Source organism: Marmota flaviventris, chromosome 8 (assembly GCF_047511675.1).
Source record: "Marmota flaviventris isolate mMarFla1 chromosome 8, mMarFla1.hap1, whole genome shotgun sequence".
NCBI lineage: Eukaryota > Metazoa > Chordata > Mammalia > Rodentia > Sciuridae > Marmota > Marmota flaviventris.
Genome location: NC_092505.1, coordinates 26,107,347 through 26,127,026, shown reverse-complemented (window position 1 = coordinate 26,127,026; position 19,680 = coordinate 26,107,347). Strand labels below are relative to the sequence as shown.

Sequence of the window (19,680 nt, the reverse complement as noted above, 5' to 3'; positions counted from 1 at the left end):
AATTTTGATCGTACTATTTTTGAAATATGCAATTTCTTCAATTTAGTTGTTAGATTATTCCAAATTTTGGCCAAGTTTGTTACATAACAAACTGATATATATATATTTTAAAATAGCTTGGTCAAGAAAACATCTTAAACATAATTTGATCCCAAAACTAGATGCATTTGAAAACATAGGAATCTACTGGGAGGACTATGGAGAGTTCTAGAATTTTCCATTTGTATCCTAAAACCAACTTAAGGTTGTAAAGGTGTTTTCACTTAAGTAACAAAAAGGATTTAGAAGACTCTGCCTCTCTCCAGAGTATAACAGGCAGAATAGTGGCCCCCTAAGATGTCTACATTCTACTTGCATAAATCTAAATATGCTGTTACCCCACAAGGCAAAAGTAACCCGTCAAATGTTATTAAGCAAAGCTCTTTCATAGGGAGACTACCCTGGATTATCCAGGTGAGCTCAGTGTAATTACATGAGTCCTTTCAGTCAGAATTCTCCTGGCTGTGGACAAACACACTTACTGACTTTGAAGATGTTAGGAAGTGGGGATCATGAGCCAGGGAATGTGGTAGGCATCTAGAAGCTGAATAAGGAAAAGAAACAGATTCTCCTTCAGGTTATCTTGGAAGGAATACAGTCCTACCAACATCTTGATGTAAGCCTGATGAGATGGATACCAAAATTCTAATCTAGAGAAATGTGAAGTAATTAATAATTAGTTATTATTAATTTGTTGTAAGTCACAAGGACTTGGCTTTTTTCTTATTTTGAAACAGGGTCTCACTAAGGTGCTTAGGGCCTCGCTAAATTTCTGAGGCTGGCTTTGAACTCCTGCCTTGGCCTCCCAAACCACTGGGATTACAGGCCTTTGCCGTCTTACCTGGCAATAGAAAACTAATACAGAGTGCCATTATTTTTTTAAGAAGATCATTTGCTGTGAATGACAAAACTGCTGAGATAATGAATTTTAATATTTTAAATGAGAAACCATTTTCTCCCCTCATGTTAAGGTACACAAGTTTCTAGAGCAGCTTGGACACTTCTTATCCCCATGTCCTGAGAGCTGGTACTTAATCCCTTGTAGCAGATGAGGGAATAGAAACACAAGAGAGATTAAATACATTCACAGATCATCCAAATAATCAGAATGGATCCAGCACTGAAACTTACATTTTCTTCCCTAGCACATTGCCTCAAAGGCTCTCTAACTTTCCCTTGCCCATATATGCTTATGAAATCCAAATAAAATTGGAAGAGGGATGATTAGGCACAATTTCCTTTTGGCTGCCCGATTTCCTTTGGCCTTCTGCAGTCCGGAAGTGGGTGCATTTGCATGGTCAACTTAACATGAGAAAGGAACAAACTAATATAGTCTAATCATAGCAGCCTGCTGAAGGCACAATAAAATCGTCTGGCCTCTGACAGGCTCTTCATTTCATCTAAGAAAAGAGCATAACCAGTGATTTTTCTTTTATATATATATGTAGTTGTAGTTGGACATACACCTTTATTGTTTATTTATTTTTATGTGGGGCTGAGGATCGAACCCAGTGCCTTGCACATGATAGACAGGTGCTCTACTGCTGAGCCACAACCCCAGCCCCCCACCCCGCACCCCCAGTGATTTTCTTTAAAATAAGAATGCATAGTTCAGCCACACTGAGACTGGGTGCCTTCTTCTGCCTTTTTTGTCCTTTTTAACTTTTGGCTGTTGGGGGAGGGGAAATAATCAGGGGCATCAGGTGTAAATTGCCTATTAAACTAATTAACTGTACTTTGGGGATCTTCCCTAGCCTCCCTCTTTTGTCCCTCTACTGGCAGGAAATTGGGTGACCAGGTGGTTATCTGGCAATGTCACTTTGCCAAGGGCTGTTGGACGTTGGCAAACTCCTTTCTTTTAGATCCCTGGTTCAGTCCACCCAGCCTCTCATTCCAGGCTCCTTTAATTTCCTCCCCCTTCATGTCTTTGAACATGGAGTTTCTGGAAAAAGTTAGGATGTCACTGTCCTGCTTGAGTTGTAAAGTTCAAATTAAGTTACAGCAAAGCCTGCTGTCTAGTTTTCATAGTATGAGGCTTAGTTTATATTTATTAAGATGTAATTGCTGTACCTAGAAGATGTTTGAGGAATTGCAAGTCCAGGGGGCATCTCTCTTTGTTGTTTTCCTCACTGAATATTTACCCGTGGTGGGCTTGTATTTCATTACAGTCAGAGCACGACAGGGCGGTTTATTTCCTGTATCTGCAGAGTATGAAGAAAGTTCAATGAAAGGAGTAGTTGGAATTCAGCATTTGATGGAAAGGAAATAGGAATGTTTGTTTGTTTGGGCTCTGAGGCAAGTTCAAAGATGGAGACTTTTGTTTTCTGAAACCATGGTGAGCATCTCCGGTTTCATGTCACACATCAGGGTTTCATGCAGGATGTAAACATTTCCTGCTGGCCAAGTCTGTTTCTATAATGGTAACCCCATAGATTCTGTGCTACTTGCACTGTAATTGTGCCAAGAGTTCCTGTATTCAACAAGGGAGGTTAAAAGTCAGTCTGGTTTCGCAGCTGTTTTGGGTAAAAACTGGCTTTCCAGCAGCTTCTAGAAACTTACAGTTACACTCCTCCAGCAAACATTAATCAGTGGCTGTCACCTCACAGGAACAGTGTGGGGTTGACTGGAATGAAACTGGAAATGTGCCTCTGTGTGTCATGGTAGTGTGGAGGTGGGGAGGGGGGAGGGGAGTGCTCATGAATTCTAATTTTAAGAGTAATATCAATGATTATATGAATCGTAGAGTTTTATTTCAGAATTTGTTCAGGCACTTAGTGTTGAGGTAAAAATGAGCAGAGGTCAAAGTTTGGCGAATTCTAATTTCCCTTTGACTTATAGTAAATTTAAAAACGGTTTATCTTCATTTTTGATTAATCTCAATTTGGCAGCCATTCGCATCACTAAAGCTTTCGTTTTCTCTTTCCTCTGGTCTCACTGTCAAGTAGTTATTGATTTATAAACAAATGCTTAAACGCAAGGAAGACGAAGAGACTGACTTAAAGCAATTCTGTGGTGAAAAGAAAAATCATTTTAAAATGTAGAGAAATCCCTCTAATGGATCTATTTATAGAAGGGTTTTCATACTTCAGATCCTCTTAAATTGGGGGCTCCCTCTATTCCCTTACAGCTTTCCTAACTTATGCCCTAAAAGATAATATGAGCTGTCTTTGATAAACCCATTTTAGAGTCTGCTCTGTGATCTGGATCACAAAGTTGACACTGAGAATTATGTTTTCTCCTTTGATAAAGGTAGCCAGAAATGGCAGAACAAACAGCGAGCGATTTTAAAAGTAGTTGAAAGAAAGGACATCCCGTGGGCTTTCTGACTAATAAGGTGTGCTGTGCACATCTCTACTCTGAAGAGAGATTTTAAAAGGAGAATCAGGTTCAGGCCACACAAATATTTTAGAGCAACCATAATGTTCGAAGAACAGCCAAAGCTGTAATTTTTTTTTTAAACCCTTAATGGAAAATACCAACATAAATAGTGAAAGCTGCATTTTTTTTTCAGCATGAATCGTCTGCATCCTTTGATTTTTCTGGAAGAATAGAAATAAAAAATTTTGTGTTCAGGAGCCTTTTTAGAGAAGTAGTCCATCTATGTCCTCTTTAATATTACCCTCACCCCAAAAAGAATGTTATGTCCCCATGGATGAAGAAGTTTAGGTTTTTAACATAAGCTTCTATCAAAGTACTCTTTTTCAAGTTGACAGTTGTTGAAGAAGAAACACCCAGAATCCCATTATATGTTATTGTCATTGGTGGAGACAGTTCTTCTCTTGGTGTAAACATGTACTTGCCTTGTTAATAATAGTTTGGTAGAAAAAAAATTTCAGCTGTTTCCATAGTTTGTCATCTGATGATGGGGGAACCCCTAGCCACTTGTGGCTATTCAAATGGCTAGTCTGAATTGATGTGCTGTAAAGTGTGAAAAACAAACAGAATTTCAAATGCCACACACAGATACATAAAGTACCTCAATAATATTCTTATGTTGCAATGATAATAATTCGGACATATTGGATTAAGTAAAAAATGTTACTGTTTTTTCTCACATTTTGACATTCCATTAGAAATTTTCATATTACGATTCAAAGTTACTTCAATAGCCCACATTATATTTCTATCAAATAGCACTGACAGGGGCTGGGTATGTGGCTCAAGCGGTAGCACGCTCGCCAGGCATGCGTGCGGCCCGGGTTCGATCCTCAGCCCCACATACCAACAAAGATGTTGTGTCCGCCTAGAATTGAAAAATAAATATTAAAAAAAAAAATAGCACTGACATAGAAGCATAAAGGCCAGTCTTGAATAATCGCTGCCCTGCAACTTCAAGCACGGGTGACTTTTTAAAATAAAGGAAACAGCACACACCTGTAATCCTAGGAGCTCCAGAGGCTGAAACAGGAGAATTGCAATTTCAAAGCCAGCCTCAGCAACGACAAGCGCTAAGCAACTCAGTGAGATCCTGCCTCTAAATAAAATATAAAATAGGGCTGGGGATGTGGCTCAGTGGTACCCCTGAGTTCAATCCATGGTACCAAATAAATAAATAAAGGGATCAAGAGATTTCAACACTAAGAGATGAAATCATGATGAACTGATTTTAACGTGGAGAGGTGGAGATGGAAATCTGTGAGAAAATATAGGGGCAATAGAGTTAAGGAATCCAAGAGATTGGAAAAAGCAAGCAGAAGACCTCAGATGATGAAACGCAATGCAAAAGAAGACCACATGCACTGCCACACAGACCTGCCAGCCTCATGCTTTGTCTCCCTAGTCTGCAGGTCTCACTTATTTGATTTGCAAGCAAAGGTAGCAAGGACTTTGATTTTTGCACTCTTGCTCAGGAAATTTCTCTCAGCAACTTTAGGTGGAATCATTTTAATGGTCCAAGTTGTTATTTAATATACCGTCAGCATTTTGTATCTACTGAAGTGGTCATTGCTCATGTCTTTGCTGTTCTTGTCTGTTGGCATCTTCCACGCACTGCATGTCAGCCAAGAGTCTAGGTCTGAAACTTCAAAAAATGACTTGACAGATCTACAGGCTTGTATCTTGTCCCAGTCTGAACCTTCAGAGTTATGTGGAAGAGATATAATAAAAATGGATTTCATAATGATACTCTTCCTTACATGATCAGGATAATAAAAAGATGTACACAATCCAAAAATTAATTTCTACTGCTCCCTTGGCCTTGGATGAATGAAAAACTATAGTTTCCAGTTTTATGGATCTCCTAGCCTTCCGTAGCACCAATGTTGAGGAAATTAAACAATTAATCTTTCTTTTAATTGTATAGGAATGTCAGTCAGTGAAGTTAGCACAACTCATTCCACTCTTGCTCAATGAAAGTTATCTACTGTGAAGGATTAGCTGCCATGTTCAACAATAACAAAGCTCTTGTTTTCCAATAAAGAGGTTAATTGGCTTCAGAGAAAATACATGTACAGAGCACATAGGCCTAATATTGGTTTTGCAAAGGCCCTGTGTGAGGGAAGTTAATGTTTCCTGTTTATTAGCTGTTTTACAACAATCTGCCCTTGACCAATAATTATGCTTACAGAGCTGATGCTAATATGTGTCAGCTCAACAGCTACTTAACGTGTCCTGTGCACCTGTGTGCAATTGAGTTTGTCATCATTCCGCTCTGTCCTCAGTATCACTCTTTGGGTGTTGTTTCCTGCCTCCAAATGGACTAAGGTGTCAGGATGTAGGAAACTCCAATGTCAAAAAACACGCTGCCTTTCTAGGACCTGTTTTTTTTTGTTGTTGTTGTTGTTTGGTTGTTGTTTTTTTTCCCTCCTAACATTCTAATGGAATTGTTCTGTGGGTTTCACTGTGTGGTAAAAAAAAAAAAAAAAAAAAAAAAAAAATAGAATAACAAAAGCAGAGGATGTTTTCAAATGTTTAGGGAAATTCACACAGGTGTTCCACTCCTGTCATGGGGCAGATGTCTAGGAAGTTTCAATAGCATATGAATAACTGGGGGAAACGTGTTAAATTGCTAATTCTGATCTCATTATCCTGGGGGCGGGTCTGGGAATCTACACCTCTAATAAACTCCCAGCACTCTGGTGATGCTGATTTATGGAGCAAACATCAATAGGGAAGCATTGTTGCTCCTGAGGACCACAGTCATGGTGTTAATTACTCACTGATATTTACCGAGATATAAGCAAATTACTATTTTCTGTATAGTAGCTAAGCTATCTAGGCCCTTTGAAAAGATTACTAAAGCTGCATACAGTTTGCTCTGACATAGAAACCTGACAATTTTGTGGTCCTTAGATGATAACTTCCTGAGATTTATCATAAAGATGCTCCATGTCACATATAGTAATACATACTGAATAAAAATTTGAGAGAAATTTGGGATAAATTTGGCAATAAGAGTTCTCAACTGGGACACGGCTGTTAACTCCTTGATTTCTTAACTTTCACTGGATTCACCTTCAATTCCCTCTCTGCCCCTATATAATATTTATTCCAGTTTGCTCAGCTCACCTTATTTCCAGAGCATGCTCACTGGATTTCAAGTGGCTCTTTTAAAGTGTCACTTTTCAAGTGGCCATCCTCGGGGGAACACCTATTTTACGGGATGTAAGTGTTGTCTGATTTAGGAATGAGAAATAAAGCTGATTAAGACTTTTACCCTGGAAACAAAGCAAAACTCCCCCAAATTCTGTCATCAATAGAGCACTTAGTTCTTGTCATCACTGACAATAAACAAGAATCAGTTCCGGTTATGATTTCTGAGACAGAACTTTTTAAAGTAAAACAATCTCCTTTCTTAGATATTTTTTATGGCTTTGGGAAATATTCCTATTAGTTTCTAAAAAAAAAAAAAAAAAAATGATGACCCTGGTAAAGAGGCTATGTAAAAATAGAATGAAGGACAGTCACCAGGCCGATTTTATTTCACCATACCAGTTTTCAGCGATAGCTCTAAACTAGCAACTTTTCAATTAAATCCAATCTTTCACGATAGGGAAAACAGTGTGGTGGACAGGCCTTGCAAAGAGATTTGGCAGGCAGTGGCCGAGTTAGCATTTTTAACTGAAAGTTTGCTTTACTTGTTTAAACCATTGCTTAAATAACACTGCATATTTCTATTTCCTTATAGGTATTTATGCCATTAATTATACAGGACACAATTAGACCCTGCAAGCTCAGTATCAGAATCTCTTCATGTGTCTCTAAGTTTGTCTTGGTGGCAATAAAGCAGAATGATAAAATCACCTTTTCTATCTATCTTGCTTTTTCAGCTGGGTTGGGAGAAATTTTTGTCCTTGAGAATGTTAAGTGTCCAAATCATCTCTGAGCCCAGTTCATGGTCAGCACTTGAAGGGAACAGTTTGAGACAGCAGGAGCCTCTTAAACCATCCCACCACAAATCTATTATGATATAAAAAGACAGGAAATAATGTATCCCTCCCTACTACAAACTGTAGTGACGTGACGCCATTATTGTAGTATAAAGTACCTTCTTTTTCAAGGTTGTTCTTAAGAGCTGTGGAACTGTACATTTCAAGAGACTGCATTATTAACAAGGCCTGTATTATAAAAAAACATAGAGGTCATAAATTAATGGCATCAATATCCCCTGGAACTAGATGTTAGCTGTGGTTAGTTAGAAATATTCTTCTTTATATTGGTCTGATAACTTGAATCTATGTGAGCTCACCATATTTCAGCAATTTAGTTTGGCTGCATTATTAATGTGGTAGCACCTCTCCCTCTTCTCTCTCCTAATTTCTTTCTCTTCCATTGTAATTTCATTGGAAAAGCTTGAAACTTTCTGGAAAATAAGGTTACCTACAGCCATAAGCTTGCAGGTAGAATCCCACTTTTTCCACTTTCCTTCTGACTCAACATGATCAGACTGAGGCCTACAAATACCAATATTCTGCTGAGGGCAGCTCCTCACATTCTTTAAACTGGTGGAATGCCTTTGATTTAGTTCAGAAGTGAATCCAAGCCACATTCAATTTCTATTTATGGACTTGGTTTCTGGGAAAAATTTTAAAAGTTAACAAGCTCTTATTGTTTCACAGGCTGATTATAGAGTGTGCATTTTTTTTCAAGGTCGAAATTTATTTTTTGAGAGTCTCCGTGTATGCCCTCAATTAGGTGCACTGGATCAAAAACTAGAATTTTTATAAATATAGTAGTGATGACTAGCCTATGTGGAGATACACAGCTCTGCAGGGACACAATGTGACACAATGTGTTATGTACATGAGTAACACAAAGGCAAAGAAAGATAGCTCTGTGTTGGTGGTGCTGAGTTTTGTTAGAGAACAAACTGGCCACTTCACTAAGGCTGACATGAGCTCTACTATAAACACATAAAGCAAGGAAATAGCATGCTTTTTGGACAACTTCATAAGGCACCATAAGGTCTCTTCCAAGAAACTAACATAACCGTGGGTGATGCTAAATGCTACTGAGGAACTTGCAATATTTTGCACATATGGACTGACTATGTGGCAGCATATATAAATATTTCATTTGCTAATTGCAATTCATTATCAGATTGCACACGAACAGAATGCCACATGAGAGGTTCCAAGAACACTGGGTAACAGGACATACAGCTGAGATATAGTTTCCTCATGTTGGCGAGGTTTTGATTTAAGCAAACAACGCAACTTTCTCTTTATTTGTTAATTAAGATTAAAATATTTTAAAATCACCACAGTGAGCACATTATTATATTCTCATGTTTGAGGACCAATCCCAAAAGATAAGTTAGAAACTAGAATTCAAAAGCCATCAGTCTCACGAATTCCTTTATAATATTCGGAATCAGTTGATGGTTCAACATCTAATCTTCCCCAAAATTAATTACCCAATACTTCTTTATTTTTATCTTTTGGAACTTAACTGATGAGCTTGTTAGGAAGGAGAGACAAAGAAAGCAAAACAATAATTTAGTAAAAAAAATTTAAATCTCTAAAAATTGAATTCTCAAAATCGACTCTTTATAATTAAATCACTTATAATTTCTTATAATAATGTGTTATAAATTCTTATAACTTTAATAATTTGTGATTATAAAACAAAAAGATTAGAAATGTATAGAAAAAGAAGGGATCTTAAAAATAATTTATTACATCCCATTGTTTTATAGGAGATTTATATATAAACCTCTAGTAGATGGTGTTTATCTGAGATCACAAGTCTGGACTGTTGGGGATAGCACTAGAATTCTACCTTCTAAATCTCTGCTTTTTTTCAATTATTTTTTGTTGTCCTGATAGACCCTTTTGCTCTTATCCCTAAAATATAATTTGGAAAACAGAGTGGTTTAGTGAAATAAATCTGAGTTTTTCAGTAGGTGGTATTTGAGTTCAAATCTTGATTCAATATAATTTTCTTCGTTTAGAAAATAAGAAATCTTTTGCAGTAATGATTTAAGGATTAGAAATACAGTATGTACAATGGCACAAAACTCTGAAGTTCAGAAAATCGTATCTGTTCTTATGTTTGTATTCATGAGCCCTGGACACTTAGCATGCACTCAATAAATGAATAAATGAGGGAATAAGTTAATAAATAACATCATGTAAAAATGCATAATTGAATGAATGACAATAGTAAGAACTGCCACTGAAAGATAAATAAACGAAGAAGAAAGTTACTGTAACCAAAAGCTCGGTTCCTGTCCCCAATGCCAATCAATGCCAATTTAAAAAGGAGGGCACAGTTTTGAGAAAAAGGAAAAAGAACATTTATTGCTCTGGATCCCAGGGACAGGAGGGTTTTAAAAGAACCCTTCAAGTATTACATTCCAGGTGTGCTCTGGTAGGGGGTCCCAGGATGCCCAGGTGGTGTGTTAAGCATTCCCTTGTTAATTTGGGAGATTTTCACTTTCCTGATCCTCAGGAGGCATCTCCTTTCTGTAGTGGGTGTGTTCACGGGCAATTAACTAGGGGAAGAAAAGTTAACACTGTCTCCCTAATCTCTTTAGGGAGAGGGAGAGGCAGGAAGAGAAACAAACAAACAAACAAAAAAAAATTAAAAAAAAAAAAGCTTTAGAGCAATGAGGGCTGTAATCAGAAGGTGAAGGGACCAGTGTCATGAGTATTCTCTTTGGGATCCCTGAATCTATTAGGAGTACTTTGTTTCCCCTTGAATTATATATCATTCATCAAGTTTGTTCTTTCAACCTCCGAAGTATCTGAAAACATGACCCAGAAAATTGGAAAATCAAAATGCACTGAATCACTCAAAAATGTATATCAGCTCAGCATAGTCTAAATTGGAAAATCTAATTGAATACCTATCCAAACAGAGTTTTGTAAACCTTACCTGCTAGACCTATTCAAATTTAAGCAGAAAACCTCTCTTAGGAATAGACCAATTTAATTAAATTTATGAAGTATTGAGGACAACATGGCCTTCTGCCTGGGTATTTCTTTTTTTTATTTTTTTAATTAATGTACACAGAATTACCCCCTGTACCATTTCAACAACCTGCTTAATCAGACTGCCTGTAGAAGTTGGGAGTGTCCACCATCAACTTTACTAAGATGTCTTTATGACCAGAGAACAAGGAAAGGTCAGCAGTCACCTTGGAAATGGTGTAAGAAACACCATCCTCTGTGTTCCTAGGAAGTTGAACTTTGACTACATAGGGATCAACATGAGGCAGCTGGGGGTGGGGAATCAAAAAGAATAGCTCTTTAGTCCACAGGATTTTCTAGTAAATAAACCATGTTGAGGAACTTGTATGAGAGGGAATTTTATTTTAAAATGGTCTGTCCTGAAGATGAGAAAGAAGTTGTTATCCTCTATATACTCCTAAACTATCCAATATTTTTAAATGAAGAAATGAGAAGATGGGATGAAATACATTAGAGCTCATCTGCATAGAAATTTTCAGAAAAGCTTTTAGAATGTTGATACTTTTCCATTATAGAAGAACGAATCACACATTTAAAAAAGCAGGAATGAGAGAAAAAAAATATTATAAGGCAGAAAAGCAATCCCATACCTAGTTCATGAATAGAAAGTTGATCTTGATAGGTTTCTTATTAGCTTTTGCAGGAAAAAAAACAACTTGACTGAGGCATAATTTACATGCAGGAAGAGGAGCCCCTTTGAAGTTCTAGTTCCAAAGTTTTGACAAACATACCCCCCAAGGAACCACCACCAAGGCAAATGGTTCCTTCATATTCCTCACACTTAACCTTACACCTTCTATAAATGGACTCATATAGATCATATCCCTTCATGTGCGCTTCTTTTCTCCAGTATGGGTGTTGATTTTCACATATGTTGTTGTGTAGGAAAAATGTATGCCTTTTGATTCCTGAGAAGTATTCCCTATAAGGATGTGTCATGCTTTGCTTACCTGTTCACCTCTTGACAGACTTTGTTTTCTAGTTTTGTTTTGGTGGGGGGTACTGGGAATTGAACTCAGGGACACTCGACCACTGAGCCACATCCCCAGCTCTATTTTGTATTTTATTTAGAGAGAGAGTCTCACTGTGTTGCTTAGCACCTCGCTTTTGCTAGGGCTGGCTTTGAACTTGCAATCCTCCTGTCTCATCTCCCAAGCAGGTGGGATTACAGGTGTGCGCCACCACACACCTGGTGGTTTCTAGTTTTTGACTCTTATGAACAGACTTGTTGTGAACATTCATGCACAAGCCTCCATGTGGATAGATGCTTTCTCTATTGGTAGGTTATATGACATTTAACCTGATTTTAAAAACTGAGCAAATTACTTTATATATATATATATATATATATATATATATATATATATATATATAGATAGATAGATAGATATAGATATATATATATATAGATAGTAATTTGCTCAGTTTTTAAAATATATGTGTATATATATATATATATATTTTTTTTTTAATGTGGTTCTGAAATTCGAACCCAGTGCCTCATGCATGCAAGGCAAGTGATCTACCACTGAGCTACAAACCCAGTCCCAAATTACTTTCTAAAGTAGCTGTGACATTTTATTCTTTCCCAAAACAACGATAATTGTAGTTGCTCCATATCCTCTATAACACTTGGCACTACCTGTTATTTCAGTTGTAGCTGTTAAATTATATGTGTAGTAATATTTTATTGTTGCTTTTTAATTTGCATTTCCCTGATGACTGATTATATTAAGTATATATTCATGTTCTTTTCGGTCATCTGTGTGTTACCGATGTTTACCGGTGAAGAGTCCTTGCTTCCCTGAATGCTGAAGTATAACACCAGAGAAGCTCCATGAGGCAAGTTTAGAGCAGAAAGCAGAAGCTTTATTAGAGCACAGCAGAAAAGACTTCTCCCCCTAGGAAGAAGGGGACCCAAAAGGCAGAATCCCTGGAAGGGGGAGGTCTTCCCTCTTTCATAGCTAAGGTCTTCTTTTAGCTTTCCCACACTCCTGTCCTTTGTTTCCCTTTATGTTGCAGTGATAGAATGCAGGTGGGAAGGCCCAAAAGGTGAGAGATGGTGGACTGGAGGAATAATCTGGGCAGGAAGGGCCTGGGGCGGCTTTTGATTAACACTTCCCTATTTGCTGGGAGCTGCTTCATTAACAGTTCCTTAGAATGGGTTCCCGGCCTTGGGGACATTAACATTTCAATTTCCCCAAGTGCTGCTCTGGTTTCCTGGACTCCATTCTCCATAAAGGCCTCCATTTTCTTTATCTTACTTGATATTAGACCTGATTTACCTAACTACACTAACTACCTATCTTTAAATCTGGCTTCATGTGTATTTTCTTTAGGGAGATTTCTGTTCACATTTTCCCCATGTTTAAATTATTTGTCTTATTGTTATAAAAATTCTTAATATATTCTGGTTATAAATTATTTGTAGAAATACATATTATTAATATCTTCTTCCATCTTGTGACTTGGCTTTTAATTTCTATATGGTATCTCTCAGTGAACAGAAGGTGATTATAGATAACAATAATGAACTGTACATTTCAAAAACAAGAAAAAAGGATTTTGAGTTTTTATCATAAAGAAATGATAACATTTTGAAGAAGTAGATATGTTTATCATGGTTGAATCATTGCACAATATATACATGTATTCAAACATTTTGAAACCCCCAATACTATGTATAATTTTATATATTTTGTATCAGGTAAAATCTCATTCAAATTGTAAAAAGACCAATTTCAATGAAGACTCAACAACTGTTTCTTTTAAGAGTTATGTTTTCTGTGCCTTAAAGATTTTCACTTACACAGTTATATAAATATTTTATCCTTCAATTCTTCTAGAAGTTTTGGCAAAAGCTCTAAGCAATACTTTAGCTATACCTCTTAAACTTTCATGTGCTGGTTTTCTTTTATATTCAATTTATTCTTTGTAGTTCACTTTGAGTTCTTCTTTGACTTGTAGCTTAATTAGTGGTTTAGTTTTGGGTCTCCAGATGTTTAAGAACTTGCCAGATACTATTTTTGTTTAGATTTGTAGTTCAATTTCATTGTAATTGGAAATCATCTTATGTATGGTTTCAACAATTTAAAAATATTAAGACTTTTTATAGCCCTGTATATGAACCATCTTGGTTCTAAGATAACCAAAATGTTATCTTAGAAGAAGGAAATGAGGAGAAACCAAGAAATCTCAGTATTTTTTTGTTTAACTTTTCAATAGGTGAACGTATTTCAATCTGAAATATCAATTATAAAATAACAGAGCATGAAATTGAAATTTCTCCAGGAACATACATAATACTTCTAAGAATAAGAAATTGATCTGTAAATGGCACAGCGCATGATGAATATTTGGAGATTCAGCTCATCATAATTCCAAGAAATCATCAAAATGAACTTTGCCAAGTCTAATCTCACATTCAAATTTATCAACTATTTTATGTAGGATAAATAATTTTATTCTTACATCTTTTAGTGATATTACTTTGTCAAGTAGCCCATTTTCCACATAACTCTTTTTTATGTTTTTAAGTATACTGAACAGTTGACTATAACTGTTAGAATTCAGCAATTCAGTCTAATCTTGACTGGAAAGAGGGGAAATTTTAAAAAGGGATTTTTTTTAATTCAAATTAGCTTTCTCAAACCACAGATGGAATAAATTATTTTGACCTTTCTTTAAATTGTAATTTGTTTCTTTGCAAATTCCCACTGTCATAGTTTTCAGGACAGTGAGAAAAATATATCTGATTCACATAGTGAGGGCATGATCCATAATGATGGCTTACAATGAATATAGGATTCTTTCCTCAGAGTTTCAAAGCCATCAATTTTTTTTTTTTTTTTTTTAAAGAGAGGTTTTATTTTTTTAATATTTATTTTTTAGTTATTGGCGGACACAACATCTTTGTTTGTATGTGGTGCTGGGGATCGAACCCAGGCCGCACGCATGCCAGGCGAGCGCGCTACCGCTTGAGCCACATCCCCAGCCCCAAAGCCATCAATTTTATACAGGTGGTAAATGTGCATAAGTTTCATCATCTTTTACTCTCCTCTGTCTATAACTTCTTTTTCTGTGACCTATCTGATTATTATGTAAAATAATGCCTATAAGCTTATAGTCAACATGGTTTTAATGATCTCTCTTTTCAAGGCACCATGATCCCTTCTTTGTCCTCATAACACAGTGAGCAACTCCTTGTTAACTGATGAGAACATTGAGTCTTAAAAGTGTGAAGTTGTGTGCAGGCACACAAAGAGTTAAGTGAAATAATTCTGTGGGCTCAGAGCTCTTTAGTATGAACAGAATTAAAACAAGGTGTGACTGATTGGCCTTTCATTCACTTGTTTTATGTATTCACTCATTTACTCCTATTAAGCATCCCTTATATTATTGGCATTATCCAAAATATTCAAGAAACTGAAAGCCATAAAAAATGAAAAAAAGAAAAAAAAATACAAAACTTCCCAGCAAGAGATTCATAATCTTTAATTAAATGAGAAAAAAGTCATTTTTTCCATGTGATGAAATCACCTATACTGTTTAATATGTCTGCTTAGATTTATCTTAGTATTTTTCAAAATTGTGTTGTTTTAGTTTACCTTTGAACCTAAAAAGATAATACTTTTTTTGTTGTTGTTGTTGTTTTAAGAACCAGGGATGCTTAATCACTGAGCCACATCCCCAACCCTTTTTGTATATTATTTAGAGACAGGGTCTCACTGAGTTGCTTAGTGCATCACTAAGGTGCTAAGACTGGCTTTTAACTAGTGATTACGGTGTTGTGCCACCATGCCTGGAAAGAATGGTTACTTTTTAAAATTGGAGTGCTCATTGTATCATATTGTGTGGATACTTACTATGGGAATTATTTTCTATAAATTTTGTCTTATTATAGCTCATTAAAACATTGATTCGGTGTGTTCGAGAGAGACTTAGAGCCATTTCTCTAAAAACTAGAAAAAAGTTGGGGAGTCCAATGGAGTTTGTTACAGTGATATTCCACCCAGCAATCTAATGGCCTGAAGTTGAAGCCATGAATAGGCATGTGGAAGAGTAGGATGGGGTCACACAGTAATCCAGGTGAAGGCTGGCTTTGGCAGCAAAAATACTAAAATTGGAATGACACAGAGAAGTTTAGCATACATGCTGTGCAAGGATAATGTGCAAATTTGTGACCGTATTATTAAGCCAGGCACCAAGAGGCAAATATTACATATTCTCACTTATATATGGAAGCTAAAAAAGTTGATTTAATGAAAGTAGAAAACAGAAGTGGTCACTAGAGATTCTGGAAGGTAGGGGAAGGTGGAAAAAAAAGAAGTTGGATAACAGCTACCAAAATACTGTTACAGAGAAGGAAGTTAGTTCTAATGATCTGCTGCCCAGTAGGGTGATTACATTCACAGCTTTCTATCATATATTTTATAAAGGACTTAAAGAGTCTGTTCAATTCTTTTGCCCATTTATTGATTGAATTATTTATTTTTCTGATATGTGAAAACTAAACCACAATAAAGGGGGGCGGGGGTAGGGGGAGAAGAGAAGTTCCATGAATTAGACAAAGGGAAACAAAAGGAAGGGAGAGGGACAGGAATAGGAAAGACAATAATTTTCCTATGAACACATATGAAGATATCAAAGTGAACCCCTCCATCATGCCCATTCACAAGAACGGGGTAGAATAAAATATATCCTATGCTTATAGAATTTTATCGAAATGGATTTTACTGAATAAAATTAAAAAAATAAATAAAAGCACTAACTACCTTTCAAAAAAAGAGAACTAGAAGAGAAGAATTAGAAGTTTTTTGGCACAAAAAAATGTTTAAGAAGATGAATATGATAATATGTGGACTTGATCATTACACATTGTGTACATGTATCAAATTTTCACACTGTACCTCATAAATATGTACAATTATTATATGTCAATTAAAAGAAAAGGAATACAGGTGAGAAGACAGAAAAAATGAAAAAAGACAAAAAGGAATTTTTGGTGTTGTTTCTATGGAAGGACTGTTTCTTTTCGTGTCAAATCTTAACACAGGTAAAAAGTCATACACTTGTAATTACCCCCCATATCAAAGGGCTTAGATTGTTCAGCAAATTATCATCACAACAATTTGAGTTGAGTTCTCTGAAGAAGGATGACTGATTTAGGGAAGTGTCAAAGATGAGGAGAGTTTCTCTTATCTCTTCTGGATACAGAGATAATCTTATACACTATTTGAAATAGACTATGCTTGTTCATTTTTAACAGATATATTATGATATAATTCACATATTGATTGCACAATTAACCCTTATAAGTAGTACAATTCAATGACTTTTGGTATTCACAGTATTGTGAAAATATCACTCAAATAATTTTAGAACATTTTTATCACCACAATGAGAAGCCCTGTATCCCTTAGACATCACCTCCTATAACTACATACCCCTCCATACTAGGCAGCCACTGATCTACTTTCCATTCTGTAGATTTGCTTATTTTGGATATTTTATGTAAACGTAATAAACAAATATGTGGTTCTACTTAACCGGTTTCCTAACAGCATAAACTTTTGGAGGTGTATCCATGCTATACTATGCATCAATATTTCATTTTTTTTACTGCCAAAAATATTCCATTGTAGATATAACATGTTTTATTTTTACATTCATGACCTATGGACACTGGGTTATTTCCACTTTGGGCTATTATTAATAAAGCAACAATGAACATTAATGTATAAATTTTATGTGGGCACATATTTTCATTTCTCTTGGATACATAACTAGGAGTGAAATTGCTGGGTCACATAGTCATGTTACATTTATACTTTTGAGAAACTGGACTACCAGACTCCTTTCCAAAGTGGCTCCACAACTTAGCATTTAGCCAATTCTTTATATGCTTTATCTCCATTTGTTGTTGTTTTTTAATTTAATTTAATTACCAGTTGGAAAATTTTAATTTAATTACCAGTTGGAAAAAATAATTATAAAATACAGGGTAGTATTTCCAGCTTTCTGCTTATTTCTCATATTGTGACACAATCTTTGGAGAAGAAGTGACTAATACTAGGGTTGAAATATGTGCTTGCAAGTCTCAGTTTTCTTACCAACAAGATGTAAGAATTTAGCAGATATTTAAGTTTTCCTTGGCTCAATTTATACATCTGTCAAATGAGAGCAATGATGTAGTCTATCATTATATGGTTATTTTTAATGATAACATAATTGATTTGAAAATACAAATGTTTTGTACTATTGTGGAGTAGTCCAATTACTATCATTTTATCTATAAGGCATCTTGTAAAATCTTTCACTTACATTTAAATTTTCTTGCATTTACTCATTAGTATTTATTCTTTTAATTTTTTTTTCAATTTCTCTCATCACATCCCAAGTAACTCAATGTAAGAGACTGATGATTAATTAAGCATAATGATAGAAGTGTGTTTAGGGATGAAAACACCCTCATTTATTAATCTGACCTTGATTTATAGACAAAATAAATTGCACTTTTAGGTAGACAGCAGACTTAGCACAATGCCCACCTTCTAATCCATGTCTTCTAGGATATGTGCATTAATTTGAAAGCTGTCAATCATATTGTCCTTGTTGAAATAACCCTCCAAGTTAGTTCACTGTCAACATTTTGATTTCCCTGAATAAAGTCTCTTTAAAAATCTAGAGCAGGTTAATTTTTATGTTTTTCCAAATTTTTTTTTTTTTTTAAATCTCTCTCTCTCTCTGTTCTGTTTTCATTTAAACTTTTGGTGAATTGAGCGTCCTCATCTAGCAATGGCAATCTGCTTCCTGGTAAAGAATTCCATTTGACCGCTGCTTTATAGCCATGCTCCTAAGCCCTCCCTGGTTTGTTTCCCTTGCAGAAAGTTGACCATGGTTGAGAGAAACTAAAATAGAATAATACAGTGATTGTGGTGTGACTGATGCCTGACGCTTGGAAGTCATTTTACCAGTCAACGGTTCAGCTACTTTCTTATATTTTCAGGAAGAACTAAGCTGGGGAGAAAAAAATGGAAGCAGAAAGCATGAATCATTTCTGTAGGTTTGGTCTGTTTAGAACTGGCTGGGTCTCTGTAGGAGATGGTAGACAGTAGAGAGAGGAAGTGTTAATTCTGTAATTAAAAAGAAGCAGAATCAAAGGAGAAGAGCCATTTTTCACTCTGGGTTTTAATTACAGTACATCTTTACTTATCAGCCTTTCTTCCCAGTTATTTTAATGTGTTACTAATCCTATTCCTTAAAATATCTTCGTTCATTTACAACCACTGAAAGAATAAAATGTGACAATTTGTTTTCTTTTGTGCTTAGTAGATGGTGTTCTCTTAACACTATGGGTCAATGTGACCTTAACTTTAGTTTTATTATATAATATCTACAATGGTGTCTTATTAATGTCTCCTCATCTTTTGTGTTTATATAATTTTTAATAATCACTGCAGGTCAGTGGACCTGAACCCTTAGTAGCAGAAAATCAAATTATGAATCTTTAGCAACCATTTGCTTATATTTCTTCTGAACTGAAATTACAAACAAAACAAAAAAAAACACTTTTGGAAGGAGAGCAGCAGAAAGTGAAGGGATTAATTAGTAACTAGTAGCATTAATGTAGATCTACTACTCCTCTCAACTTCAAATAACTAAAACTTGAATATATCACAACTGCTAAGGAAAAAAATTGAATCATATTAAGGTGAGGCTAAAGTATTGGAGGATATTTATAAACAAGTTTAATCTTCTGGTTTGGAGATATATATATATATATATATATATATATATATATATATATATTTATTTTTTTTTAATTGATTGATTGATTGATTGATTGGGGGGTACCAGGGATTGAACTCAGAGACACTCAACCACTGAGCCACATCCCCAGACCAATTTTGTATTTTATAAGAGACAAGGTCTCACTGAGTTGCTTAGTGCCTTGCTTTTGCTGAGGCTGGCATTTGAACGTGCAATCCTCCTGCCTCAGTCTCCCGAATAGATGGGATTTCAGGCATGCGCCACCGCTCCTGGCTGGAAATATTTTAAATATAAATGAATTTTACTCTAGTGGTTCTCAAAGTATAGTCCCCACACTGGCAGTATCCACCTAATGGAAGAACTTGTTTGATAGGAACATTCTCTTGTCCATCTCACACCTAGTGAATCAGATCTCTGCAAATGGGGCCAACAATTTTTGTGTTCACAACCTTTTCAA

General features: G+C 35.7%; 1 pseudogene; it reads left to right on the top strand.

Annotated features, from left to right (window-relative positions):
- Positions 1 to 15,547: 15,547 nt before the first annotated feature.
- LOC114087846 (U6 spliceosomal RNA) lies at positions 15,548 to 15,644 on the top strand (annotated as a pseudogene).
- Positions 15,645 to 19,680: the final 4,036 nt, after the last annotated feature.